The sequence below is a fragment of the Coffea arabica genome, chromosome 3c (genome assembly GCF_036785885.1).
Source record: "Coffea arabica cultivar ET-39 chromosome 3c, Coffea Arabica ET-39 HiFi, whole genome shotgun sequence".
Lineage (NCBI taxonomy): Eukaryota > Viridiplantae > Streptophyta > Magnoliopsida > Gentianales > Rubiaceae > Coffea > Coffea arabica.
The window spans coordinates 24108766-24129396 of record NC_092314.1 but is presented as its reverse complement, the minus strand read 5'-3'; the positions used below and the strand labels follow the sequence as shown (position 1 = coordinate 24129396).

Sequence of the window (20631 nt, the reverse complement as noted above, 5' to 3'; positions counted from 1 at the left end):
AACCCTGGAAATCACATCGAGAGCAAGGATCGAGCTCTCAAGCGATTTTTAAATTTTTCTATACCAAAGTTTCTTGGAGGGCCCGATCCGAACGTGGCCCAATAGTGGTTGGAGAAGATGATAGACATTTTTGCCGCTCTACACTACTCGGAAGAGAGACAGGTCACCTTTGCGGTCTTTCAATTAGAAGGGGCTGCTCGTTCTTGGTGGAATATTATCCGGACGAAGTGGGAGCGAGAACAGATGCCACGGACATGGGTGAATTTTGTAAGGGAATTCAATGCCAAGTACTTTCCGCCTCTGATCCAAGAGAAAAAGAAGACGAATTTATTCGTCTACGCCAAGGCACTCAATCGGCGGCCAAATACGAGAGCCAATTCACACGATTATCCAAGTTTGCCCCTGAACTCATTTTGACGAAACAAAGGAGGGTGAGACGTTTTCTTCAGGGGCTCAACGTAGAAATTCAAAAGGACCTAGCCGTGGCCCAAATTACCACCTTCAGTGATGCAGTTGAGAAAGCTTTACGAGCTGAAAATGCAAGGCTTCAAGTGCGGAATTTCCAAAATAGAAAACGTGGAGTTTCCGGGAGTAGCTCAACCCAAGGGGATAAGGGTACTCCTCCTAAATTTGGAAGGGGAGCTGGAGGAGGACGCTTACCCGATACGGCGAGAGGGACTCCACCTCGAGGTGGCCAAACTGGACGAGGCCAGCAAAGGAGTGCCTCGCAAGGAAGTTCAGCCACTGTTTCTCGTGGCCCGTGTGGTTTCTGTGGGAAACCAAACCACACGGAAAACAATTGTTGGAGAAAGGAGAAGAAGTGCTTACATTATGGGAATGTGAAGCACCAGATCGCTAGTTGTCCGATCCAACCTCGGGAAGCGAGAGGGACTACTCAGTCGTCGAAGGGTACTTTGGGTCAGTCACAAGTAGAAGGAGCAAAACCGAAGGTGCCTGCTCAAGTATATTCCATCGAGTAACATCCAGTCCCTGCCTTGGCGGAAGTGGTGGAAGGTACGATCCCTGTCTTCCACCGCCTAGCTAGAATTTTGATAGACCCTGGTGCCACCAATTCCTTTGTTAACCCTGAGTTTATATGTGGATTTGATATAAACCCTGTCAATCTACCCTATGAGTTGGAAGTCAGTACTCCTATGGGGGACCAATGTTTGATTTCTAATGAAATGTATACAAATTGCGAAATCTGGGTAGGAGAGAGGAAATTATTGGGGAATTTGATAAGTTTGGCCATTAAGGGGTACGATGTGATATTGGGCATGGATTGGTTGGGTCGGTATGATGCCCAACTGGACTGTAAGAGAAAAATAGTAGAATTTCATATCCCTAGGAGGCAACCTTGAGGTAAGATGTGAGGGGTAGTCTAGTCTCATCTGCTATGATTTCGGGTATTCGGGCTAAGAAACTATTGAGTAGAGGGGCATAATGGTTCCTAACCTTTCTCATTAACACTCCTACTGATAAACTGAAAATAGAAAATGTCCCAGTAGTGAGTGAATATCCGGACGTATTTCCCGATGAATTAGTGAATCTACCGCCGAAAAGAGAGATCGAGTTTGAGATTAACCTATTACCGGGGACTTCTCCTATCTCCAAGACTCCCTACCGAATGGCGCCTGCTGAACTCAAAGAGTTGAAATTGCAGTTGCAAGACCTTCAAGAGCGGGGTTTTATCCATGAGAGTGGATCACCTTGGGGGCACCTGTTCGCTTTGTTAAAAGGATAAAATACACGGAACCCCCCTATCGTTTCGCGAAAAGACACATTACCCCCCTATCGTTTAGAAACATACACATAAACACTCTAAACTTCATAATTAAAGTGAAAATTGACTTCTTAACCGGCTGAGTTACCAGCTGCAGGTCGAATACCCAAACTACCCACATTTATAATAGAGAGGGAAAGAGAATCAAGAACTGACTCTCTCTCGTTTATCCTGTGTAAGAAAAAAAAACCCTAAAACAAGGGATTTGTATACTAAATTGTTGCTGAAATATCGTGAATCTGAGTTGAAAACGGCGTGGCTGCCTTTCGGACATGAATTGGTTGATCCTAAAGAGTTCCTGAGAAGCTGGAACGACAGTGGTATTGGAGCTTGTTCGGGTGGCTGGGCCAGGATTAAATGTGCTCGACGACTAGTAATTGTAATCCAGCTTCCCTGGAAAGGTCTAGGTGGTCGAGTAACTGAAAAAATTGGGCAGCTTCAAGCTCTCAGAAAGCTTAGCCTCAATGATAATGCAATTGGTGGTGCAATTCCTTCCTCGTTGGGGCTTCTGCCTAACCTCAGAGGTGTTCAATTATTCAATAATCGGTTTTCTGGTTCAATCCCACCTACACTTGGTTTGAGTCCCCTTCTTCAATCACTAGATTTCTGTAACAACTCCCTCTCTGGAACTATTCCAGCTACTCTTGCCAATTCAACCAAGCTCTTTAGGCTTAATTTTAGCTACAGCTCTTTGTCTGGTTCAATTCCCACTAGCCTTACTCAATCGCAATCGCTGATTTTTCTTGCTCTAGAGCACAACAATCTCTCTGGTTCCATTCCTGACTCTTGGGGTGGAAATGTGAAGGCCCTCTATCAACTTCAGTCCCTGACACTTGGTCACAATTCATTTTCTGGGACAATTCCAGCTTCTCTTGGCAACTTAAGTGAGCTCTAAGAGAATTCACTTAGTCATAACAACATGGCTAGATTGATACCCAATGAAATTGGAAGACTATCTAGGCTTAGAACACTTGATTTCTCATATAATGCACTCAATGGGAGCTTACTGGCGCTCTTTCCAATTTATCAAACCTTGTAGTTTTGAACTTGGAAAGCAACCATATTGACCACCAAATTCCTGCAGCTGTAAACAAACTACAGAAACTATCTGTTCTCAACTTGAGAAATAACCAATTTGCTTGTCCTATTCCAGCAACAGTTGGGAACATTTCTTTCCTGACACAAGTTGATTTATCTCAAAGCAAGTTTAGTGGAGAGATTCCAGCATTTATAGGTGATTTACCTAATCTTACTTCCTTTAATGTGTCTTACAATAATCTGTCCGGTCTTGTTCCAACTAAGCTTGCTCAAAAGTTCAATGCAAGCTCCTTCGTGGGCAATCTTGAGCTATGTGGATACAGTGCATTAACCCAATGTCCAATACCACCCTCTCCGGGCCCATCAACTCCACCAAAATCTCTAGCAAAGAAACATCATAGACTGAGCACCAAAGACATTATTCTCATTGTAGCTGGGGCTCTCCTCATCTCTAGAGAAAAAGGCACTCATCCAACTGCAGGTGAAGTGGAAGCAGCTGGAGAAGCAGGAGGAAAGATTGTCCACTTTGATGGACCCATGGTTTTTACAGCAGACGATCTGTTGTGTGCCACAGCAGAGATCATGGGTAAGAGCACTTATGGAACGGAACAATATATAAGGCAACATTGGAGGATGGTAGTGTTGCTGCAGTGAAGAGATTGAGAGAGAAGATTACTAAAGGACAAAGGGAATTTGAAACTGAGGTTAATATATTGGGGAAGATCAGGCGTCCAAACCTTTTATCGATGAGGACTTATTATTTAGGTCTGAAAGGTGAAAGCTTCTCGTTAGATCTTCTCCTTTTTTCCTTTTACTCTTTGATAGCTTCAAATCTCTTCTCCCCTGTTATGTCACTCCAATATAGCGTGTGAAGGGTAGCTTGGGAATGAAACTCAAGATCTTTTCAAAAGAATCTTGCATATCCATCATCAGTAGGTCGTTCACCCGGCTATAGGTCTATTTCCACTTTAGTTATGAAGTTTAGGGTGTTTATATGTATGTTTCTAAAGGAAAGGGGGGTAATGTGTCTTTTCGCGAAACCATAGGGGGGTTCCGTGTATTTTACCCTTGTTAAAAAGAAGGATGGGACCTTGAGACTGTGTATTGATTATCGAGAGTTGAACAACGTGACCATTAAGAATAAGTATCCACTATCCCACATTGATGAGTTATTTGACCAGTTGCAAGATGCGGTGGTCTTTTCAAAACTAGACCTCCGACAGTGATGTGTGCACGAGCCTCGGCCCACACAATGACCCAGTCTGAGTCCCATTGGGCCCCGTCACACGTCTTCAAAGAATCACTCCAAGCCCTGGTTAGAGTCGTCCAAGACCAACATGGAGTTCACAAAGATATTGAGGGCTTGGAGAGAGACAATCGAGTCATTTACACCATGATCCAAGCCCACGAAGAGTAAGAAAATAAGGCCTTAGGCCCCATTAATTAGTTAGCACTTAGTTAATGATTAAGTAAGAGCATGGGCCGGCCCGCCTTGTTTCAAAAACATGGGCCGCCTCTTTCCTTCTCCAAGCCCCTTTTAGGGTTTTAGTCACTTTAGCCTATAAATAGGCTTCCTTTGTAAGTTTTAAGGGTCAGACGTTTCATCAATAAAATTAGTCTCTTAACTTTAAGAATCGAAATTAATCAAACTTTATTATTCCAACTTGTGTCCAAAACCCTTACAAAGCCAGCCCTTTTATAGAATAGAGGTTACTAAAACCCTAAGGAAATTCTAAAAGAGCAGTCGGCCATCTTGGTGTCGAGATGGGCCGGTCCAAGCTTCTACTACACAGTTAATCTAATCCTAAGTAACATTAAGGCCTAAAGACCACACTCTGCCCAATCAATTAGAGGCCCGCTTGACTCTCAATAGGCTTGCATCATGGTGTAGATGATTTGCTTGTCTCCTTCTAGGCCTTCAATATCCCAATAGACTCCATGTTGGTCTTGGACCATTCGAACAAGGCCTTGGAGGGATTCCTTGAAGAGCTTGGCTCGTGCACGTGTGATTGGGCCCAATGGAACTCGGACCGGATCATTGAGTGGTCCCTGATCCATGCTTACATCACTGATACGGTCCTCGATCAACTCGTTTGGAGACACGTAGCACGATTGTCTAAGGATCTAGTGAGGTGGTCCAACGCTTGGATTGCGTAACCAAGATTCAAACGGACGACACGATTTGATTATAGGCGGTAGAAAGACGACTCCACAGAGGCGATTATTCTAATGGATAGGTCGGTAGAACAATCTAAGATGAGATGCAAGATTGCTCACAACCCTAGCCAAGGCAAGTAAAAAGGCTCGAATCTCTCTTAACTAGAAGAATAGAAATTAATCAAACTTTATTGATCCAACTCGAGTCCAAAACCCTAACAACGCAAGCCCTTTTATAGGTTAGAGGTTACTGAAACCCTAAAGAAACCCTAAAAGAGCAGTCGGCCATCTTGATGTCAAGATGGGCAGGCCAATGCTTCTACTACGTAGTTATTCTAACCCTAAGCAACATTAAGGCCTAAAGACCCTATTCAGCCCAATCACTTGAAGGCCCGCTTGACTCTCCATGGGCTTGGATCATGGGGTAGATGATTTGCTTGTCTCGTTCTAGGCCTTCAATATCCCTATGGACTCCATGCTAGTCTTGGACCATTCGAACACGGCCTGGGAGGGATTCCTTGAAGAGCTTGGCTCGTGCACATGTGACTGGGCCCAATGGAACTCGGACCGGGTCATGGCGTGGGCCTTGATCCATGCACAAATGACTGATACGATCCTCGTTCAACTCTTTTCGAGACACGTAGCATGTTTGTGCAAGGATCTAGCGAGGTTGTCCAACGCTTGGATTGCGGAACCTAGAATCAAACGGATAACACGATTTGATTATAGACGGTAGAACGACGACTCCACAGAGGTGATTACCCTAATGGATAGGTCGGTAGAACAATCTTGGACGAGACGCAAGATGATTTGGATTGCAGAACCTAGAATCAAACGGACGACACGATTTAATTATAGGCGGTAGAACGACGACTCCACAACGGTGATTACTCTAATGGATACACCTCGATCAACTCGTTTTGAGACACGTTGCACGTTTGCCCAAGGATTAAGCGAGGTGGTCCAACGGGACGACACGATTTGATTACTCTAATCGAATAGATCGGTAGAACAATCTAAGACGAGACGCAAGATTGCTTACAACCCTTGCCAAGGCAAGTAAAAAGGCTCGAATCTCTCTTAACTTTAAGAATCAAAATTAATCAAACTTTGTTGTTCCAACTTGTGTCCAAAACCCTTACAAAGCCAGCCCTTTTATAGGCTAAAGGTTACTAAAACCATAAGGAAATTCTAAAAGAGCAGTCGGCCATCTTGGTGTCGTGATGGGTCGGCCCATGCTTCTACTACACAGTTAATCTAACCCTAAGCAACATTAAGGCCTAAAGACCACACTCTGCCCAATCAATTGGAGGCCCGCTTGACTCTCCATGGGCTTGTATCATGGTGTAGATGATTTGCTTGTCTTCTTCTCGGCCTTCAATATGCCAATGGACTCCATGTTGGTCTTGGACCATTCGAACAAGGCCATGGAGGGATTCCTTGAAGAGCTTGGCTCGTGCACGTGTGACTGGGCCCAATGGAACACGGACCGGATCATTGAGGGGCCCTGATCCATGCTTACATCACTGATACGGTCCTCGATCAACTCGTTTCGAGGCACGTAGCATGTTTGCCCGAGGATCTAGCGAGGTGGTCCAACGCTTCGATTACGGAACCTAGAATGAAACGGACGACATGATTTGATTGTAGGCAGTAGAACGACGACACCACAGATATAATTACTCTAATGGATAGGTCGGGAGAACCATCTATGACGAGACGCAAGATTGCTCACAACCCTTGCCAAGGCAAGTAAAAGGCTCGAATCTCTCTTAACAAGAAGAATCGAAATTAATCAAACTTTATTGATCCAACTTGTGTCCGAAACCTTAAAAAGCAAGCCCTTTTATAGGCTAGAGGTTACTCAAACCCTAAGGAAACCCTAAAAGAGCAGCCGGCCATCTTGGTACCGAGAAGGGCCGGGTGTAGTTGATCTAACCCTAAGCAAAATTAAGGCCTAAAGACCACACTCTTTCCAATCAATTGGAGGCCCGCTTGACTCTCCATGGGCTTGGATCATGGAATAGATGATTTGCATGTCTCCTTCTAGGCTTTCATTATCCCTATGGACTCCATGTTAGTCTTGGACCATTCGAACAAGGCCTTGGAGGGAACCCTTGAAGAGCTTGGCACGTGCACGTGTGACTGGGCCAATGGAACTCGGACAGGGTCATGGCGTGGGCCCTGATCCATGCACAAATCACTGATACGGTCCTCGATCAACTCTTTTCGAGACACGTAGCATGTTTGCATAAGGATCTAGCGAGGTGGTCCAACGCTCGGATTGCGGAACCTAGAATCAAACGGACAACACGATTTGATTATAGACGGTAGAACGATGACTCCACAGAGGTGACTATTCTAATGGATAGGTCGGTAGAACAATCGTGGACGAGATGCAAGATGATTTGGAATGCGAAACCTAGAACCAAACGACGACACGTTATAATTATAGGTGGTAGAACGACGACTCCACAGAGGGGATTACTCTAATGGATACATCTCGAACAACTCGTTTCGAGACACGTAGCACGTTTTCCCAAGGATCTAGCGAGGTGGTCCAACGCTTGGATTGCGTAACCTAGAATCAAACGGGACGACATCATTTGATTATAGGCAATAGAACGACGACTCCACCGAGGTGATTACTCTAATCGATAAGTCGGTAGAACAATCTAAGACGACACGCAAGATTGCTCACAACCCATGCCTAAGGAAAGTAAAAAGGCTCGATCTCTCTTAACTTTAAGAATCGAAATTAATCAAACTTTATTGATCCAATTTGTGTCCATAACCCTTACAATGCAAGCCCTTTTATAGGCTAGAGGTTACTAAAATCCTAAGGAAACCCTAAAAGAGCAGTCGGCCATCTTGGTGTCGAGATGGGCCGGGTGTAGTTAATCTAACCCAAAGCAAAATTAAGGCCAAAATACCACGCTCTGTCCAATCAATTGGAGGCCCGCTTGACTCTCCACGGGCTTGGATCATGGAGTAGATGATTTGCTTGTCTCCTTCTAGGCTTTCAATATCCCTATGGACTCCATGTTAGTCTTGGACCATTCGAACAAGGCCTTGGAGGGAACCCTTGAAGAGCTTGGCTCGTGCACGTGTGACTGGGCCCAGGGGAACTGGGACGGGGTCATGGCGTGGGCCCTGATCCATGCACAAATCACTGATACGGTCCTCGATCAACTCTTTTCAAGACACGTAGCATGTTTGCGCAAGGATCTAGCGAGGTGGTCCAACGCTCGGATTGCGGAACCTAGAATCAAACGGACAACACGATTTGATTATAGACGGCAGAACGATGACTCCACAAAGGTGACTACTCTAATGGATAGGTGGGTAGAACAATCGTGGACGAGACGCAAGATGATTTGGAATGCGGAACCTAGAACCAAACGACGCCACGATATAATTATAGGCGGTAGAACGACGACTCCACAGAGGGGATTACTCTAATGGATACATCTCAAACAACTCGTTTCAAGACACGTAGCACGTTTACCCAAGGATCTAGCGAGGTGGTCCAACGCTTGGATTGCGGAACGTAGAATCAAACGGGACTACACGATTTGATTATAGGCGGTAGAACGATGACTCCACCGAGGTGATTACTCTAATGGATAGGTCGGAAGAACAATCTAAGACGAGACGCAAGATTGCTCACAACCCATGCCAAGGCAAGTAAAAAGGCTCGATCTCTCTTAACTTTAAGAATCGAAATTAATCAAACTTTATTGTTCCAACTTGTGACCAAAACCCTTACAAAGCCAGCCCTTTTATAGGCTAGAGGTTACTAAAACCCTAAGGAAACTCTAAAAGTGCAGTCGGCCATCTTGATGTCGAGATGGGCCGGCCCATGCTTCTAATACACAGTTAATCTAACCCTAAGCAACATTAAGACCTAAAGACCACACTCTGCCCAATCAATTGGAGGCCCGCTTGACTCTCCATGGGCTTGCATCACGGTGTAGATGATTTGCTTGTCTCCTTCTAAGCCTTCAACATCCTAATGAACTCCATGCTGGTCTTGGACCATTCGAACAAGGCCTTGGAGGGATTCCTTGAAGAGCTTGGCTCGTGCACGTGTGACTAGGCCCAATGGAACTCGGACCGGATCATTGAGTGGGCCCTGATCCATGCTTACATCACTGATACGGTCCTAGATCAACTCGTTTCGTGACGCGTAGCATGTTTGCCCAAGGATCTAGCGAGATGGTCCAACGCTTGGATTACGAAACCCAGAATCAAACGAAAGACACGATTTGTTTGTAGGCGGTAGAATGACGACACCACAGATATGAGTACTCTAATGGACAAGTCGGTAGAACCATCTACGACGAGACGCAAGGTTGCTCACAACCCTTGCCAAGGCAAGTAAAAAGGCTCGAATCTCTCTTAACAAGAAGAATCGAAATTAATCAAACTTTATTGATCCAATTTGTGTCCAAAACCCTTACAATGCAAGCCCTTTTATAGGCTAGAGGTTAGTAAAATCCTAAGGAAACCCTAAAAGAGCAGTTGGCCATCTTGGTGTCGAGATGGGCCGGGTGTAGTTAATCTAACCCAAAGCAAAATTAAGGCCAAAATACCACGCTCTGTCCAATCAATTGGAGGCCCGCTTGACTCTCCACGGGCTTGGATCATGGAGTAGATGATTTGCTTGTCTCCTTCTAGGCTTTCAATATCCCTATGGACTCCATGTTAGTCTTGGACCATTCGAACAAGGCCTTGGAGGGAACCCTTGAAGAGCTTGGCTCGTGCACGTGTGACTGGGCCCAATGGAACTGGGACGGGGTCATGGCGTGGGCCTTGATCCATGTACAAATCACTGATACGGTCCTCGATCAACTCTTTTCAAGACACGTAGCATGTTTGCGCAAGGATCTAGCGAGGTGGTCCAACGCTCGGATTGCGGAACCTAGAATCAAACGGACAACACGATTTGATTATAGACGGCAGAACGATGACTCCACAAAGGTGACTACTCTAATGGATAGGTAGGTAGAACAATCGTGGACGAGACGCAAGATGATTTGGAATGCGGAACCTAGAACCAAACGACGCCACGATATAATTATAGGCGGTAGAACGACGACTCCACAGAGGGGATTACTCTAATGGATACATCTCAAACAACTCGTTTCAAGACACGTAGCACGTTTGCCCAAGGATCTAGCGAGGTGGTCCAACGCTTGGATTACGGAACCTAGAATCAAACGGGACAACACGATTTGATTATAGGCGGTAGAACGACGACTCCACCATGGTGATTACTCTAATGGATAGGTCGGTAGAACAATCTAAGACGAGTCGCAAGATTGTTCACAACCCATGCCAAGACAAGTAAAAAGGCTCGATCTCTCTTAACTTTAAGAATCGAAATTAATCAAATTTTATTGTTCCAACTTGTGTCCAAAACCCTTACAAAGCCAGCCCTTTTATAGGCTAGAGGCTACTAAAATCCTAAGGAAACTCTAAAAGAGCAGACGACCATCTTGATGTCGAGATGGGCCGGCCCATGCTTCTACTACACAGTTAATCTAACCCTAAGCAACATTAAGGCCTAAAGACCACACTCTGCCCAATCAATTGGAGGCCCGTTTGACTCTCCATGGGCTTGCATCATGGTGTAGATGATTTGCTTGTCTACTTCTAAGCCTTCAACATCCCAATGGACTCCATGTTGGTCTTGGACCATTCGAACAAGGCCTTGGAGGGATTCTTTGAAGAGCTTGGCACATGCACGTGTGACTAGGCCCAATGGAATTCGGACCGGATCATTGAGTGGGCCCTGATCCATGCTTACATCACTGATACGGTCCTAGATCAACTCGTTTCGTGACACGTAGCGTGTTTGCCCAAGGATCTAGCGAGATGGTCCAACGCTTGGATTACGAAACCCAGAATCAAACGAAAGACACGATTTGAATGTAGGCGGTAGAACGACGACACCACAGATATGAGTACTCTAATGGACAAGTCGGTAGAACCATCTACGACGAGACGCAAGATTGCTCACAACCCTTGCCAAGGCAAGTAAAAAGGCTCGAATCTCTCTTAACAAGAAGAATCGAAATTAATCAAACTTTATTGATCCAACTTGTGTCCAAAACCCTTACAATGCAAGCCCTTTAATAGGCTAGAGGTTACTAAAATCCTAAGGACACCCTAAAAGAGCAGTCGGCCATCTTGGTGTCGAGATGGGCGGGGTGTAGTTAATCTAACCCTAAGCAAAATTAAGGCCAAAATACCACGCTCTGTCCAATCAATTGGAGGCCCGCTTGACTCTCCACGGGTTTGGATCATGGAGTAGATGATTTGCTTGTCTCCATCTAGGCTTTCAATATCCCTATGGACTCCATGTTAGTCTTGGACCATTCGAACAAGGCCTTGGAGGGAACCCTTGAAGAGCTTGGCTCGTGCACGTGTGACTGGACCCAATAGAACTCGGACGGTGTCATGGCGTGGGCCCTGATCCATGCACAAATCACTGATACGGTCCTCGATCAACTCTTTTCGAGATTCGTAGCATGTTTGCGCAAGGATCTAGCGAGGTGGTCCAACGCTCGGATTGCGGAACCTAAAATCAAACGGACAACACGATTTGATTATAGACTGCAGAACGATGACTCCACAAAGGTGACTACTCTAATGGATAGGTGGGTAGAACAATCGTGGACGAGACGCAAGATGATTTGGAATGCGGAACCTAGAACCAAACGACGCCACGATATAATTATAGGCGGTAGACCGACGACTCCACAGAGGGGATTACTCTAATGGATACATCTCGAACAACTCATTTCAAGACACGTAGCACGTTTGCCCAAGGATCTAGCGAGGTGGTCCAACGCTTGGATTACGGAACCTAGAATCAAACGGGACAACACAATTTGATTATAGGCGGTAGAACGATGATTCCACTGAGGTGATTGCTCTAATGGATAGGTCGATAGTACAATCTAAGACGAGACGCAATATTGCTCACAACCCATGCCAAGGCAAGTAAAAAGGCTCGATCTCTCTTAACTTTAAGAATCGAGATTAATCAAACTTTATTGTTCCAACTTGTGTCCAAAACCCTTACAAAGCCAGCTTGACTCACCATGGACAAGTCGGTAGATCCATCTACGACGAGACGCAAGATTGCTCACAACCCTTGCCAAGGCAAGTAAAAAGGCTCGAATCTCTCTTAACAAGAAGAATTGAAATTAATCAAACTTTATTGATCCAACTTGTGTCTAAAACCCTTACAATGCAAGCCCTTTTATAGGCTAGAGGTTACTAAAATCCTAAGGAAACGCTAAAAGAGCAGTCGGCCATCTTGATGTCGAGATGGGCCGGGTGTAGTTAATCTAACCCTAAGCAAAATTAAAGCCAAAATACCACGCTCTGTCCAATCAATTGGAGGCCCGCTTGACTCTCCACGGGGTTGGATCATGGAGTAGATGATTTGCTTGTCTCCTTCTAGGCTTTCAATATCCCTATGGACTCCATGTTAGTCTTGGACCATTCGAACTAGGCCTTGGAGGGAACCCTTGAAGAGCTTGGCTCGTGCACGTGTGACTGGGTCCAATGGAACTTGGACGGTGTCATGGCGTGGGCCCTGATCCATGCACAAATCACTGATACGGTCCTCGATCAACTCTTTTCGAGACACGTAGCATGTTTGCGCAAGGATCTTGCGAGGTGGTCCAACGCTCGGATTGCGGAACCTAGAATCAAACGGACAACACGATTTGATTATAGACGGTAGAACGATGACTCCACAGTGGTGACTACTCTAATGGATAGGTGGGTAGAACAATCGTGGACGAGACGCAAGATGATTTGGAATGCGGAACCTAGAACCAAACGACGCCACGATATAATTATAGGCGGTAGAACGACGACTCCACAGAGGGGATTACTCTAATGGATACATCTCAAACAACTCGTTTCAAGACACGTAGCACGTTTACCCAAGGATCTAGCGAGGTGGTCCAACGCTTGGATTGCGGAACGTAGAATCAAACGGGACTACACGATTTGATTATAGGCGGTAGAACGATGACTCCACCGAGGTGATTACTCTAATGGATAGGTCGGAAGAACAATCTAAGACGAGACGCAAGATTGCTCACAACCCATGCCAAGGCAAGTAAAAAGGCTCGATCTCTATTAACTTTAAGAATCGAAATTAATCAAACTTTATTGTTCCAACTTGTGACCAAAACCCTTACAAAGCCTGCCCTTTTATAGGCTAGAGGTTACTAAAACCCTAAGGAAACTCTAAAAGAGCAGTCGGCCATCTTGATGTCGAGATGGGCCGGCCTATGCTTCAAATACACAGTTAATCTAACCCTAAGCAACATTAAGGCCTAAAGACCACACTCTGCCCAATCAATTGGAGGCCCGCTTGACTCTCCATTGGCTTGCATCACGGTGTAGATGATTTGCTTGTCTCCTTCTAAGCCTTCAACATCCTAATGAACTCCATGTTGGTCTTGGACCATTCGAACAAGGCCTTGGAGGGATTCCTTGAAGAGTTTTGCTCGTGCACGTGTGACTAGGCCCAATGGAACTCGGACCGGATCATTGAGTGGGCCCTGATCCATGCTTACATCACTGATACGGTCCTAGATCAACTCGTTTCGTGACGCGTAGCATGTTTGCCCAAAGATCTAGCGAGATGGTCCAACGCTTGGATTACGAAACCCAGAATCAAACGAAAGACACGATTTGATTGTAGGCGGTAGAACGACGACACCATAGATATGAGTACTCTAATGGACAAGTCGGTAGAACCATCTACGACGAGACGCAAGGTTGCTCACAACCCTTGCCAAGGCAAGTAAAAAGGCTCGAATCTCTCTTAACAAGAAGAATCGAAATTAATAAAACTTTATTGATCCAATTTGTGTCCAAAACCCTTACAATGCAAGCCCTTTTATAGGCTAGAGGTTAGTAAAATCCTAAGGAAACCCTAAAAGAGCAGTCGGCCATCTTGGTGTCGAGATGGGCCGGGTGTAGTTAATCTAACCCAAAGCAAAATTAAGGCCAAAATACCACGCTCTGTCCAATCAATTGGTGGCCCGCTTGACTCTCCACGGGCTTGCATCATGGAGTAGATGATTTGCTTGTCTCCTTCTAGGCTTTCAATATCACTATGGACTCCATGTTAGTCTTGGACCATTCGAACAAGGCCTTGGAGGGAACCCTTGAAGAGCTTGGCTCGTGCACGTGTGACTGGGCCCAATGGAACTGGGACGGGGTCATGGCGTGGGCCCTGATCCATGCACAAATCACTGATACGGTCCTCGATCAAGTCTTTTCAAGACACGTAGCATGTTTGCGCAAGGATCTAGCGAGGTGGTCCAACGCTCGGATTGCGGAACCTAGAATCAAACGGACAACCCGATTTGATTATAGACGGCAGAACGATGACTCCACAAAGGTGACTACTCTAATGGATAGGTGGGTAGAACAATCGTGGACGAGACGCAAGATGATTTGGAATGCGGAACCTAGAACCAAACGACGCCACGATATAATTATAGGCGGTAGAACGACGACTCCACAGAGGGGATTAGTCTAATGGATACATCTCAAACAACTCGTTTCAAGACACGTAGCACGTTTGCCCAAGGATCTAGCGAGGTGGTCCAATGCTTGGATTACGGAACGTAGAATCAAACGGGACTACACGATTTGATTATAGGCGGTAGAACGATGACTCCACCGAGGTGATTACTCTAATGGATTGGTCGGAAGAACAATCTAAGACGAGACGCAAGATTGCTCACAACCCATGCCAAGGCAAGTAAAAAGGCTCGATCTCTCTTAACTTTAAGAATCGAAATTAATCAAACTTTATTGTTCCAACTTGTGACCAAAACCCTTACAAAGCCAGCCCTTTTATAGGCTAGAGGTTACTAAAACCCTAAGGAAACTCTAAAAGAGCAGTCGGCCATCTTGATGTCGAGATGGGCCGGCCCATGCTTCTAATACACAGTTAATCTAACCCTAAGCAACATTAAGGCCTAAAGACCACACTCTGCCCAATCAATTGGAGGCCCGCTTGACTCTCTATGGGCTTGCATCACGGTGTAGATGATTTGCTTGTCTCCTTCTAAGCCTTCAACATCCTAATGAACTCCATGTTGGTCTTGGACCATTCGAACAAGGCCTTGGAGGGATTCCTTGAAGAGCTTGGCTCGTGCACGTGTGACTAGGCCCAATGGAACTCGGACCGGATCATTGAGTGGGCCCTGATCCATGCTTACATCACTGATAAGGTCCTAGATCAACTCGTTTCGTGACGCGTAGCATGTTTGCCCAAAGATCTAGCGAGATGGTCCAACGCTTGGATTACGAAACCCAGAATCAAACGAAAGACACGATTTGATTGTAGGCGGTAGAACGACGACACCATAGATATGAGTACTCTAATGGACAAGTCGGTAGAACCACCTACGACGAGACACAAGATTGCTCACAACCCTTGTCAAGGCAAGTAAAAAGGCTCGAATCTCTCTTAACAAGAAGAATCGAAATTAATCAAACTTTATTGATCCAACTTGTGTCCAAAACCCTTACAATGCAAGCCCTTTTATAGGCTAGAGGTTAGTAAAATCCTAAGGAAATCCTAAAAGAGCAGTCGGCCATCTTGGTGTCGAGATGGGCCGGGTGTAGTTAATCTAACCCTAAGCAAAATTAAGGCCAAAATACCACGCTCAGTCCAATCAATTGGAGGCCCGCTTGACTCTCCACGGGCTTGGATCATGGAGTAGATGATTTGCTTGTCTCCTTCAAGGCTTTCAATAACCCCATGGACTTCATGTTAGTCTTGGACCATTCGAACAAGGCCTTGGAGCGAACCCTTGAAGAGCTTGGCTCGTGCACGTGTGACTGGCCCAATGGAACTCGGACGGGGTCATGGCGTGGGCCCTGATCCATTAACAAATCACTGATACGGTCCTCGATCAACTCTTTTCGAGACACGTAGCATGTTTGCGCAAGGATCTAGCGAGGTAGTCCAACGCTCGGATTGCGGAACCTAGAATCAAACGGACAACACGATTTGATTATAGACGGCAGAACGATGACTCCACAAAGGTGACTACTCTAATGGATAGGTGGGTAGAACAATCGTGGACGAGACGCAAGATGATTTGGAATGTGGAACCTAGAACCAAACGACGCCACGATATAATTATAGGCGGTAGAACGACGACTCCACAGAGGGGATTAGTCTAATGGATACATCTCAAACAACTCGTTTCAAGACACGTAGCACGTTTGCCCAAGGATCTAGCGAGGTGGTCCAACGCTTGGATTGCGAAACGTAGAATCAAACGGGACTACACGATTTGATTATAGGCGGTAGAACGATGACTCCACCGAGGTGATTACTCTAACGGATAGGTCGGAAGAACAATCTAAGACGAGACGCAAGATTGCTCACAACCCATGCCAAGGCAAGTAAAAAGGCTCGATCTCTATTAACTTTAAGAATCGAAATTAATCAAACTTTATTGTTCCAACTTGTGACCAAAACCCTTACAAAACCTGCCCTTTTATAGGCTAGAGGTTACTAAAACCCTAAGGAAACTCTAAAAGAGCAGTCGGCCATCTTGATGTCGAGATGGGCCGGCCCATGCTTCTAATACACAGTTAATCTAACCCTAAGCAACATTAAGGCCTAAAGACCACACTCTGCCCAATCAATTGGAGGCCCGCTTGACTCTCCATGGGCTTGCATCACGGTGTAGATGATTTGCTTGTCTCCTTCTAAGCCTTCAACATCCTAATGAACTCCATGTTGGTCTTGGACCATTCGAACAAGGCCTTGGAGGGATTCCTTGAAGAGCTTGGCTCGTGCACGTGTGACAAGGCCTAATGGAACTCGGACCGGATCATTGAGTGGGCCCTGACTAGGCCCAATGGAACTCGGACCGGATCATTGAGTGGGCCCTGATCCATGCTTACATCACTGATACGGTCCTAGATCAACTCGTTTCGTGACGCGTAGCACGTTTGCCCAAGGATCTAGCGAGATGGTCCAACGCTTGGATTACGAAACCCAGAATCAAACGAAAGACACGATTTGATTGTAGGCGGTAGAACGACGACACCACAGATATGAGTACTCTAATGGACAAGTCAGTAGAACCATCTACGACGAGACGCAAGGTTGCTCACAACCCTTGCCAAGGCAAGTAAAAAGGCTCGAATCTCTCTTAACAAGAAGAATCGAAATTAATCAAACTTTATTGATCCAAATTGTGTCCAAAACCCTTACAATGCAAGCCCTTTTATAGGCTAGAGGTTAGTAAAATCCTAAGGAAACCCTAAAAGAGCTGTCGGCCATCTTGGTGTCGATATGGCCGGGTGTAGTTAATCTAACCCAAAGCAAAATTAAGGCCAAAATACCACGCTCTGTCCAATCAATTGGAGGCCCGCTTGACTCTCCACGGGCTTGGATCATGGAGTACATGATTTGCTTGTCTCCTTCTTGGCTTTCAATATCCCTATGGACTCCATGTTAGTCTTGGACCATTCGAACAAGGCCTTGGAGGGAACCCTTGAAGAGCTTGGCTCGTGCACGTGTGACTAGGCCCAATGGAACTGGGACGGGGTCATGGCGTGGGCCCTGATCCATGCACAAATCACTGATACGGTCCTCGATCAACTCTTTTCAAGACACGTAGCATGTTTGCGCTAGGATCTAGCGGGGTGGTCCAACGCTCGAATTGCGGAACCTAGAATCAAACGGACAACACGATTTGATTATAGACGGCAGAACGATGACTCCACAAAGGTGACTACTCTAATGGATAGGTGGGTAGAACAATCGTGGACGAGACGCAAGATGATTTGGAATGCGGAACCTAGAACCAAACGACGCCACGATATAATTATAGGCGGTAGAACGACGACTCCACAGAGGGGATTAGTCTAATGGATACATCTCAAACAACTCGTTTCAAGACACGTAGCACGTTTGCCCAAGGATCTAGCGAGGTGGTCCAACGCTTGGATTGCGAAACGTAGAATCAAACGGGACTACACGATTTGATTATAGGCGGTAGAACGATGACTCCACCGAGGTGATTACTCTAACGGATAGGTCGGAAGAACAATCTAAGACGAGACGCAAGATTGCTCACAACCCATGCCAAGGCAAGTAAAAAGGCTCGATCTCTATTAACTTTAAGAATCGAAATTAATCAAACTTTATTGTTCCAACTTGTGACCAATACCCTTACAAAACCTGCCCTTTTATAGGCTAGAGGTTACTAAAACCCTAAGGAAACTCTAAAAGAGCAGTCGGCCATCTTGATGTCGAGATGGGCCGGCCCATGCTTCTAATACACAGTTAATCTAACCCTAAGCAACATTAAGGCCTAAAGACCACACTCTGCCCAATCAATTGGAGGCCCGCTTGACTCTCCATGGGCTTGCATCACGGTGTAGATGATTTGCTTGTCTCCTTCTATGCCTTCAACATCCTAATGAACTCCATGTTGGTCTTGGACCATTCGAACAAGGCCTTGGAGGGATTCCTTGAAGAGCTTGGCTCGTGCACGTGTGACAAGGTCCAATGGAACTCGGACCGGATCATTGAGTGGGCCCTGATCCATGCTTACATCACTGATACGGTCCTAGATCAACTCGTTTCGTGACGCGTAGCATGTTTGCCTAAGAATCTAGCGAGATGGTCCAACGCTTGGATTACGAAACCCAGAATCAAACGAAAGACACGATTTGATTGTAGGCGGTAGAACGACGACACCACAGATATGAGTACTCTAATGGACAAGTCGGTAGAACCATCTACGACGAGACGCAAGGTTACTCACAACCCTTGCCAAGGCAAGTAAAAAGGCTCGAATCTCTTTTAACAAGAAGAATCGAAATTAATCAAACTTTATTGATCCAATTTGTGTTCAAAACCCTTACAATGCAAGCCCTTTTATAGGCTAGAGGTTAGTAAAATCCTAAGGAAACCCTAAAAGAGCAGTCGGCCATCTTGGTGTCGAGATGGGCCGGGTGTAGTTAATCTAACCCAAAGCAAAATTAAGGCCAAAATACCACGCTCTGTCCAATCAATTGGAGGCCCGCTTGACTCTCCACGGGCTTGGATCATGGAGTAGATGATTTGCTTGTCTCCTTCTAGGTTTTCAATATCCCTATGGACTCCATGTTAGTCTTGGACCATTCGAACAAGGCCTTGGAGCGAACCCTTGAAGAGCTTGGCTCGTGCACGTGTGACTGGGCCCAATGGAACTGGGACGGGATCATGGCGTGGGCCCTGATCCATGCACAAATCACTAATACGGTCCTCGATCAACTCTTTTCAAGACACGTAGCATGTTTGCGCAAGGATCTAGTGAGGTGGTCCAACGCTCGGATTGCGGAACCTAGAATCAAACGGACAACACGATTTGATTATAGACGGCAGAACGATGACTCCCCAAAGGTGACTACTCTAATGGATAGGTGGGTAGAACAATCGTGGATGAGACGCAAGATGATTTGGAATGCGGAACCTAGAACCAAACGACGCCACGATATAATTATAGGCGGTAGAACGACGACTCCACAGAGGGGATTACTCTAATGGATACATCTCAAACAACTCGTTTCAAGACACATAGCACGTTTGCCCAAGGATCTAGCGAGGTGGTCCAACGCTTGGATTGCGGAACGTAGAATCAAACGGGACTACACGATTTGATTATAGGTGGTAGAACGATGACTCCACCGAGGTGATTACTCTAATGGATAGGTTGGAAGAACAATCTAAGACGAGACGCAAGATTGCTCACAATCCATGCCAAGGCAAGTAAAAAGACTTGATCTCTATTAACTTTAAGAATCGAAATTAATCAAACTTTATTGTTCCAACTTGTGACCAAAACCCTTACAAAGCCTGCCCTTTTATAGGCTAGAGGTTACTAAAACCCTAAGGAAACTCTAAAAGAGCAGTCGACCACACTCTGCCCAATCAATTGGAGGCCCGCTTGACTCTCCATGGGCTTGCATCACGGTGTAGATGATTTGCTTGTCTCCTTCTAAGCCTTCAACATCCTAATGAACTCCATGTTGGTCTTGGACCATTCGAACAAGGCCTTGGAGGGATTCCTTGAAGAGCATGGCTCGTGCACGTGTGACTAGGCCCAATGGAACTCGGACCGGATCATTGAGTGGGCCCTGATCCATGCTTACATCACTGATACGGTCCTAGATCAACTCGTTTCGTGACGCGTAGCATGTTTGCCCAAGGATCTAGCGAGATGGTCCAACGCTTGGATTACGAAACCCAGAATCAAACGAAAGACACGATTTGATTGTAGGCGGTAGAACGACGACACCACAGATATGAGTACTCTAATGGACAAGTCGGTAGAATCATCTACGACGAGACGCAAAATTGCTCACAACCCTTGCCAAGGCAAGTAAAAAGGCTCGAATCTCTCTTAACAAGAAGAATCGAAATTAATCAAACTTTATTGATCCAACTTGTGTCCAAAACCCTTACAATGCAAGCCCTTTTATAGGCTAGAGGTTACTAAAATCCTAAGGAAACCCTAAAAGAGCAGTCGGCCATCTTGGGGTCGACATGGGCCGGGTGTAGTTAATCTAACCTGAAGCAAAATTAA

The 20631-nt window shown here is 45.8% G+C and overlaps 1 pseudogene; it reads left to right on the top strand.

Annotated features, from left to right (window-relative positions):
- The first annotated feature begins 254 nt into the window (after positions 1 to 254).
- On the top strand, positions 255 to 3571 carry LOC113735758 (probable leucine-rich repeat receptor-like protein kinase IMK3; annotated as a pseudogene).
- The last annotated feature ends 17060 nt before the right edge of the window (positions 3572 to 20631 follow it).